An 8,471-nucleotide genomic window follows, 5' to 3' on the forward strand; every position below is an offset into this window, starting at 1 on the left:
AAGTCTCTAAGTGAGAGAACTTAGGCGAGTGCTAGACTGCAGCTAAGCCCCCGAGTGGGAGGATTGCTCTCCACTCGGTAGGATTTTTCAAACTTAGGCGAGTGCCGGACTGTAGCTAAGTCTCTAAGTGAGAGAACTTAGGTGAGTGCTGGATTGCAGCTAAGCCCCCGAGTGGGAGGATTGCTCTCCACTCGGTAGGATTTTTTCAAACTTAGGCGAGTGCCGGACTACAGCTAAGTCTCTAAGTGAGAGAACTTAGGCGAGTGCTGGACTGCAGCTAAGCCCCCGAGTGGGAGGATTGCTCTCCACTCGGTAGGATTTTTTCAAACTTAGGCGAAACGGATTCGCAGCTAAGTCACCCACTGGGGGATTTCTTACGCAAACAAAAAAAACAATAATAATCACTGGGAAAATTATAACGCTCTTGTCTTTGATAAATAAACTTCAAGAGTTTTTCTTATTACATCTCATCCGAGTGAGAATTTAAGTATAAAAGGGGCGGAGTAGCTCCGCATTACAGGCTCGTGGCTCATCGATCTGGCGATCGACATTGTAGAGGTGGTATGCTCCATTCTGGAGGACTCTGGTGACTATGAAGGGGCCTTCCCAAGTAGGAGCGAGCTTGTGTGGTTTCTGCTTCTTGGAAGGCTTGGCTCTTCACTTTTCTGGCATGGAATCGACACAAGTCTTGCTGATAGATGGTCGATCGAATCAAGGCCATTTCTCTTTCTTCTTCTAGAAGGTCGACTGCGTCCTGCTGGGCTTGTTCTGCTTCATCTTCTGAGTAGAGCTCGACTCTGGGAGCGTTGTGAAGCAGGTCACTCGGCAAGATTGCCTCGGCTCCATAGACCAGAAAGAATGGGGTTCTTCCGGTCGATCGATTCGGGGTTGTCCTCAATCCCCAAAGGACTGATGGAAGCTCGTCGACCCATGCACCTACTGCGTGCTTGAGATCGCGCATCAATCGGGGTTTCAGTCCTTTGAGAATTAGGCCGTTTGCCCTTTCTGCTTGCCCATTCGACTGAGGGTGAGCGACCGAAGCATAGTCGACCCGAGTGCCCTGAGAGGCGCAAAAGGCCCTGAATTTGTCGGAATCGAAGTTTGACCCGTTGTCGGTGATGATGCTGTGCAAAACTCCATATCTGAATATCAACTCTCTAATGAAACTGATAGCGGTGCAAGCATCAAGATTCTTGATAGGCTTGGCCTCAATCCATTTGGTGAACTTGTCGACTGCTACCAGCACATGAGTGAAGCCGCTCCTGCCTGTTCTCAGTGGTCCAACCATGTCCAACCCCCAAACAACGAAGGGCCAGATGAGTGGAATGGTTTTCAGGGCCGACGCGGGCTTGTGTGGCATGTTGGAGTAATACTGACATCCTTCACATTTGTCGACTATCTCTTTGGCCATCTCATTGGCTCTTGGCCAGTAGAACCCCGCTCGGTATGCTTTAGCCACAATGGTCCGACAGGACGCATGATGGCCACAGGTCCCCGAGTGGATATCGTTAAGGATCATCTGACCTTCTTCTGGTGTAATACACTTCTGGCCGACCCCAGTCGCGCTTTCTCTATATAACTGTCCCTTTATGACTGTAAAGGCCTTGGATCGACGGACGATCTGTCGAGCTTCTTCTTCGTCTTCTGGGAGTTCTTTCCTTAGGATGTATGCGATGTATGGTTCTGTCCAGACGGGAGTGATAACCAGGACTTCCATGATCAAGTCGACCACAGCTGGCACTTCGACTTCAGTCGGATCCGTGGCACTTTTTGGCTGCGGGGCCTCTTCAGTGAAGGGATCCTCCTGGACTGATGGTGTGTGGATATGTTCCAGAAACACATTGCTGGGAATGGATTCTCTTTTGGAACCTATTTTTGCCAGATCATCAGCTGCTTGATTTTTCATTCGGGGTATGTGATGAAGCTCTAACCCCTCGAATTTCTTCTCCAGTTTTCTCACTGCATTGCAATAACCAGTCATGGCTGGACTTCTGACATCCCATTCCTTCATCACTTGATTGATCACCAAATCTGAGTCGCCATAGACCATGAGGAGACGGACGCTGAGTGAAATGGCCATGCGCAACCCATATAAAAGTGCTTCGTATTCTGCCTCGTTGTTAGAGGAATCAAAGTGGATTTGAAGAACATCTCTGAGTTTATCTCCTCTGGGAGAGACCAACACCACTCCGGCTCCGGAACCATTTATCATCTTGGAACCGTCAAAGAACATGGTCCAATGCTCCGAGTGGACCTGAGTCGGCAGTTGCTGTTCAATCCACTCGGCGACGAAATCAGCGATTGCCTGGGACTTGATATCTTTCTTTGCCTCAAACTTGATATCTAGAGGAAGGAGTTCAATCGCCCATTTTGCCACTCGACCAGTTGCGTCCCTGTTATGCAAGATCTCTAACAACGGAGCGTCGCTAACAACTGTAATGGAATGATCAGAGAAGTAGTGGGCAACTTTCTTTGAGGTCATATAAATCCCATATACGAGCTTCTGATAATGAGGATATCTTTGCTTCGATGGGGTCAAGACTTCAGAAATATAATACACTGGGCGCTGAACTTTGAAGGTTTTCCCTTCTTCTTCCCGCTCGAACGTGAGTACCGAACTGACGACTTGTCCTGTGGCTGCAACGTAAAGCAGCAAAGGCTCCTTGCTGATTGGGGCAGCAAGCACCGGCTGGGTGGAGAGCAGAGCTTTGAGTTCTGTGAACGCTGCTTCAGCTTCAGGAGTCCATTCGAACTTGTCAGACTTCTTCATCAATCAGTAAAGAGGTAATGCCTTTTCACCGAGACGAGATATAAATCAACTTAGGGCGGCCAAGCAACCAGTAAGCTTCTAAACATCGTGCACTCGCACAGGACTTTTCATTCGGAGTATAGTACCAACTTTTTCTGGATTGGCGTTGATTCCCCGTTCGGAAACGAGAAAACCGAGTAACTTTCCGCCAGGAACCCCGAATGTGCATTTTGATGGATTAAGCTTGATATCAAACCTTCTGAGGTTGGCAAAGGTTTCAGCAAGGTCAGTTAGAAGGTCGGAACCCTTCCGTGACTTGACCACAATATCATCCATGTACGCCTCCACATTCCGACTGATTTGGGTGAGCAAACACTTCTGAATCATCCTCATGAATGTGGCTCCGGCATTCTTGAGGCCGAATGGCATCGTAACATAACAGAAGCACCCGAATGGAGTGATGAAAGCTGTTTTGATCTCGTCAGGTCCATACAAACGGATCTAATGGTACCCGGAATAGGCGTCTAAAAAAGACAGTCGCTCACATCCCGTAGTCGAGTCGACTATCTGGTCGATGCGGGGGAGAGGAAAATGGTCTTTCGGGCAGGCCCGATTGATATGTTTAAAGTCAATGCACATGTGAAGTGACTTGTCCTTCTTGGGGACCATGACAACATTGGCGAGCCACTCGGAGTGGTAGATTTCTCGGATGAACTCTGCCACTAAGAGCCGAGCTACCTCTTCGCCAATGGCCTTTCTCTTCTGGACGGCGGACCATCGGAGATGTTCCTTGATAGGCTTTATTTTTGAGTCGACTCTTAGGCGGTGCTCAGCCAGCTCCCTGGGAACACCCGGCATGTCAGAGGGCTTCCATGCGAAAATGTCCCAGTTCTCATGGAGGAACTGGATGAGCGCTTCTTCCTATTTGGAGTCGAGTATTGTCGAGATATGAGTTGGAGCAGCGCTGGGGTCGGTCGGGTGGATATGAGCTGTCTTTGTATCGCCAGTCGACTGAAAAGCTGACTCTGTAGCGGGCTTCTTGGCTCGCAACAAATCACTCGGGTCTGCAGTCTTCTAGTATTCCCGCAACTCCACCACTGCCATCTGAGCATCGGCGATCTTCTAACCTTTCTGAAAACATTCTTCCGCTTTCTTCCGATTGCCCGTAATAGTGATCACACCTTTGGGGCCAGGCATCTTCAATTTAAGATACACATAACACGGTCGGGCCATGAAGCGTGCATAAGCCGGCCTGCCCAAAATAGCGTGGTAGGCACTCTGGAAGTCTACAACTTCAAATGTCAACCTTTCTTTGCGGTAATTCTTGGAATCACCGAAAACCACATCAAGAGCAATCTGGCCGAGTGATTCAACCTTCTTCCCAGGAATGACTCCGTGGGAACTCATGTTGCTGGCGCTGAGTCTGGACATCGGAATGCCCATTCCTTTCAATGTCTCAGCATACAATATGTTCAAACCACTGCCACCATCCATCAAGACTTTGGTCAGTCGAGTGCCTTCAACCACTGGGTCGACCACCAGAGCTTGCCTCCCAGGGGTGGCAATATGCGTTGGGTGATTGGACTGGTTGAATGTGATGGCAGTCTGGGACCATTTCAAATAACTTGGTGTCGCCGGAGCAACCATATTCACCTCTCGGTTTATGACTTTCAGACGACTTTTGCTCTCAACATCAGCAAAAATCATCAAGGTGGAATTGACTTGAGGGTATCCGTCGTCACTGTCCTCTTTGTCCTCAACCTTGTCCAACTCCTTTTCCTTACCTTTGGGCTGTTTGCCCTGGAATTGCTGGATCAAGAGTCGACACTGTCGAGTTGTATGTTTCGGGTAAATGAAATTACCCTCTTCACCTTTCTTTGTGTGGACGAGACATGGCAAGTCCAACACATCATTTCCGTCCTGGTCTTTAACCTTTTTAGGGTTCCAAGGCCCTTTAGGTTTCCCTTTGAACTTTCCTTGGGTTAAAGCCAAGGCTTCCCTGGGAGCCGCTGGCTCGGCTTTCCGCTTCTGTTTCCGATTGGAATTGCCCCCGGGTTCTTGGGCGACTGACTTGAGTTTGCCACTCCTGAGCCAATCTTCATCTTCGCCATTAGCGTACTTGGTGGCAATCTCCATCATCTGATTCAGGGACATATCCCCAGTTCGACCGAATTTCAAATTCAGTTCTCTATACTTGACGCCTTCCTTGAAGGCACAAACTGCTTGGTGGTCAGGCACATTCTCCACCGAGTGATGTAACGTGATCCACCTCTGGATGTAATCCCTCAAAGTTTCATTTGGCTTCTGTACACAAGACCGCAGTTCCGTCAGCCCTGCCGGCCGCTTGCACGTACCTTCAAATGTGGTGACGAACACTCGGGAGAGATCCTCCCAAGTGTAAATGCTGCTAGGTGCTAACTGGTTCAGCCACGCTCTGGCCGAGCCCTCCAACATGAGAGGGAGGTGCTTCATGGCCACTTCATCATTGTCGCCGCCGATCTGGACGGCCACTCGGTAATCTTCAAGCCAAGTATCGGGCTTGGACTCGCCAGTGAACTTACTGACTCCAGTCGCTAACCTGAAGTTGGGAGGAATCACAGCGGCCCTGATGGCTCTACTAAAGCATTCTGGCCCCGAAACATGTACTCTGCTGCTGGTAGGTGCATCTCTGTCGTGACCTTCTCGGTGAGCCCTGTTCCTGTCGACCAAACCCTAGACGAGAATGGATCTCGCGTCAAAGCCTGGCCCTCTGGGGTCGACTGGAATCCTTCGCCCACCACTATGAGGGCGCCTGTCATCCTGCTGGCGAGGCACATACGACCCGCTCCTCGGGGGAGGCGTGGGCACTCGACGTCGACCGTCACGATCGACTCGGTGATCATACTGCTCATGGTTCCCATACTGGTCACACCGGTCTCCACGTCCCTCACGCCTCGGGGGCGATCTCGGGCTGTGAGCCGACTGGACTGTGTCCGCGGCAACGGATCTGCTGTGAATCCTATTCTGCGACTGAGAAACAGCGGAATTCTGATCTCCTGCTGCCCTTAGTAACGCTCTGATCTCCAGCAAGCCTCTGCCAGCCTCCGACTGGGAAGGTTGAATCGACTCCGCTATACGGGCCGCAGCTGCTAAATTCTAAACCGGAGTTCGATATACCTGCGGGGGCGGGAAGAGCTGACGTCGATTGGATTCGGTAATCCGTTGTCACGCACGCTCGTCGAGTGCTTGCTGGAGGTTTTCCAGTCGAGTTCGCTCGGCCAAGTTTGCCAGGCGCGCGTCCTCCAAGGCACGAGCCTCGGGGGTCTCTCCAACGCTAGGAGTGTGCAGTGCATCCATGTTCCAGCGGCGAAGTTCTTCTCTCTGCAGCGATGTGAGAGGCTCGGGAAGATACTCCTCATGGAGACAGGACGGGTCGCCTCCACCCGTGCCTTCGTCGGTACAGGGAAAACCGGGAGGACTGGGCGGTCCATCGACCATCAGAACCTCCGCGGCCGGATCGCTGCTGTCGCACTCGGATGCGGTCTTTGCGGAGCCAGTCGAACAGGCCGTAGAGGGATTCGTCGGGCTCGATCGCCGCGACCTGGGGGGTGGCCGACTGACGCGCCACCGCGTGCCTCACCCACCGCTGAAGTCTCGACCGACCAGAACGCTTGTGCCGGCGGGAAACAGGGAGTGAGGACAACACAGGAGCCGACCGATAGGGGGTTGACGACTGCCACAGGAGAACGCCGCGGACGCACGCGCTAAAGTGCGTTGCCCCACGAGCAGGGAGTGCGTCCACGTCGAGCGGAGCCTCCTGTAGCCAAGCAGAGTTGTCGACGATGAACGTGAGCGCGCCGAGACGGATCTCGCGGCCCTCCACCGAAACTCCGCTGAAAACCATGATGATTCGGGTCGGAAAAAAGTCACAACTTCTCCAACAAACGCTAAAACACCTTCCCCATGGTGGGCGCCAACTGTCGTGGTTCTAAGTCTGACAGTAGTGTAGGGGGGTAAGTATGGAGAGGCAAGATCTTAGCTGTGGAGAAGTTGTAAGCACGCAAGGTTTACGAGTTCAGGCCCTTCTCGGAGGAAGTAATAGCCCTACGTCTCGGAGCCCGGAGGCGGTCGACTGGATTATATGAATATGGGTTACAGAGGTGCGAACCCTTGTCTCGGAGGAGGGGGGTGGCTTATATAGAGTGCGTCAGGACCCCGGCCAGCCCATGTTACAAAGGGTTCAATGTACATTAAGGCAGGGCGTTACTGGTAACGCTAGTAATAAAGTGCTATGATGACCATAAAAGCTACTTAATGACCGACCGTTAGCGTGCGGAATGACTTCAGGTCTCCTAGCCGTCGAGTGGTTGGATCTTGGTCGAGTGATTGCTTCTTGGTCGAGCGTCTTCGAGTCTGTCGAGTGGAACACCTCCAAGTCGATTGAAAGGTGGTTTCTTCCAGAGATGTCCTTGGGTAGGGCAGTTAGGACAGGTCCATGATCCTACCCTAGGTACATAGCTTCATCAGTTAGGTTTACCTTAACACTTCTTTTGTAGTTGCGGATGCTTGCAAGAGGGGTTAATCATAGGTGGGATGCTTGTTCAAGGAAGGGCAGTACCCAAGCACCGGTCCACCCACATATCAAATTATCAAAGTAACGAACGCGAATCATATGAGCATGATGAAAACTAGCTTGACGATAATTCCCATGTGTCCTCAGGGGCGTTTTCCTTTATATAAGACTTTTTCCAGGCTTGTCCTTTTCTACAAAAAGGATTGGGCCACCTTGCTGCACCTTGTTTACTTTTGTTACTTGTTACCCGTTACAAATTACCTTATCACAAAATTATCTGTCACCGATAATTTCAGTGTTTGCAGAGAATACCTTACTAAAAACCGCTTGTCATTTCCTTCTGCTCCTCGTTGGGTTCGACACTCTTACTTATCGAAAGGAGTACGATAGATCCCCTATACTTGTGGGTCATCATGCAACATGCTCATGATCAAGTTTCTTAAAATTCATAATATCGTTCCTAAGGGAGATAATCCTAGTGGGAGGAAAATACTGAGAGATAAAAACATCTTTGCACTTATTCCATGAATCAATACTATTTTTAGGAAAAGAAGAGAACCAAGCTTTAGCATGATCTCTAAGAGAAAATGGAAAAAGCTTCAGTTCAACAATATCATTATCCACATCTTTCTTCTTTTGCATATCACACAAATCAACAAAGTTGTTCAGATGGGTAGCGACATCTTCACTAGGAAGGCCAGAACATTTATCTTTCATAACAAGATTCAACAAAGCGGCGTTAATTTCACAAGGTTCAGCATCGGTAGTAGGAGCAATCGGAGTGCTAATAAAATCATTGTTGTTGGTATTGGAAAAGTCACACAATTTAGTATTATCTTGAGCCATCGTGACAAACAATCAATCCAACACACAAGCACACAAGAAGTAAGCGAAAAGAGACGAATGGAAGAGGGCGAGTAAAATGGCAAAGATGGAGTGGGGGAGAGGAAAATGAGATGCAATTGGCAAATAATGTAATGCAAGGGAGAAGAGTTTATGATGGGTACTTGGTATGTCTTGACTTGGCGTAGATCTCCCCGGCAACGGCGCCAGAAATCCTTCTTGCTACCTCTTGAGCATGCGTTGGTTTTCCCTTGAAGAGGAAAGGGTGATGCAGCAAAGTAGCGTAAGTATTTCCCTCAGTTTTTGAGAACCAAGGTATCAATCCAG

The sequence above is a fragment of the Triticum dicoccoides genome, chromosome 2A, assembly GCF_002162155.2.
Source record: "Triticum dicoccoides isolate Atlit2015 ecotype Zavitan chromosome 2A, WEW_v2.0, whole genome shotgun sequence".
NCBI classification, from domain to species: Eukaryota; Viridiplantae; Streptophyta; class Magnoliopsida; order Poales; family Poaceae; genus Triticum; species Triticum dicoccoides.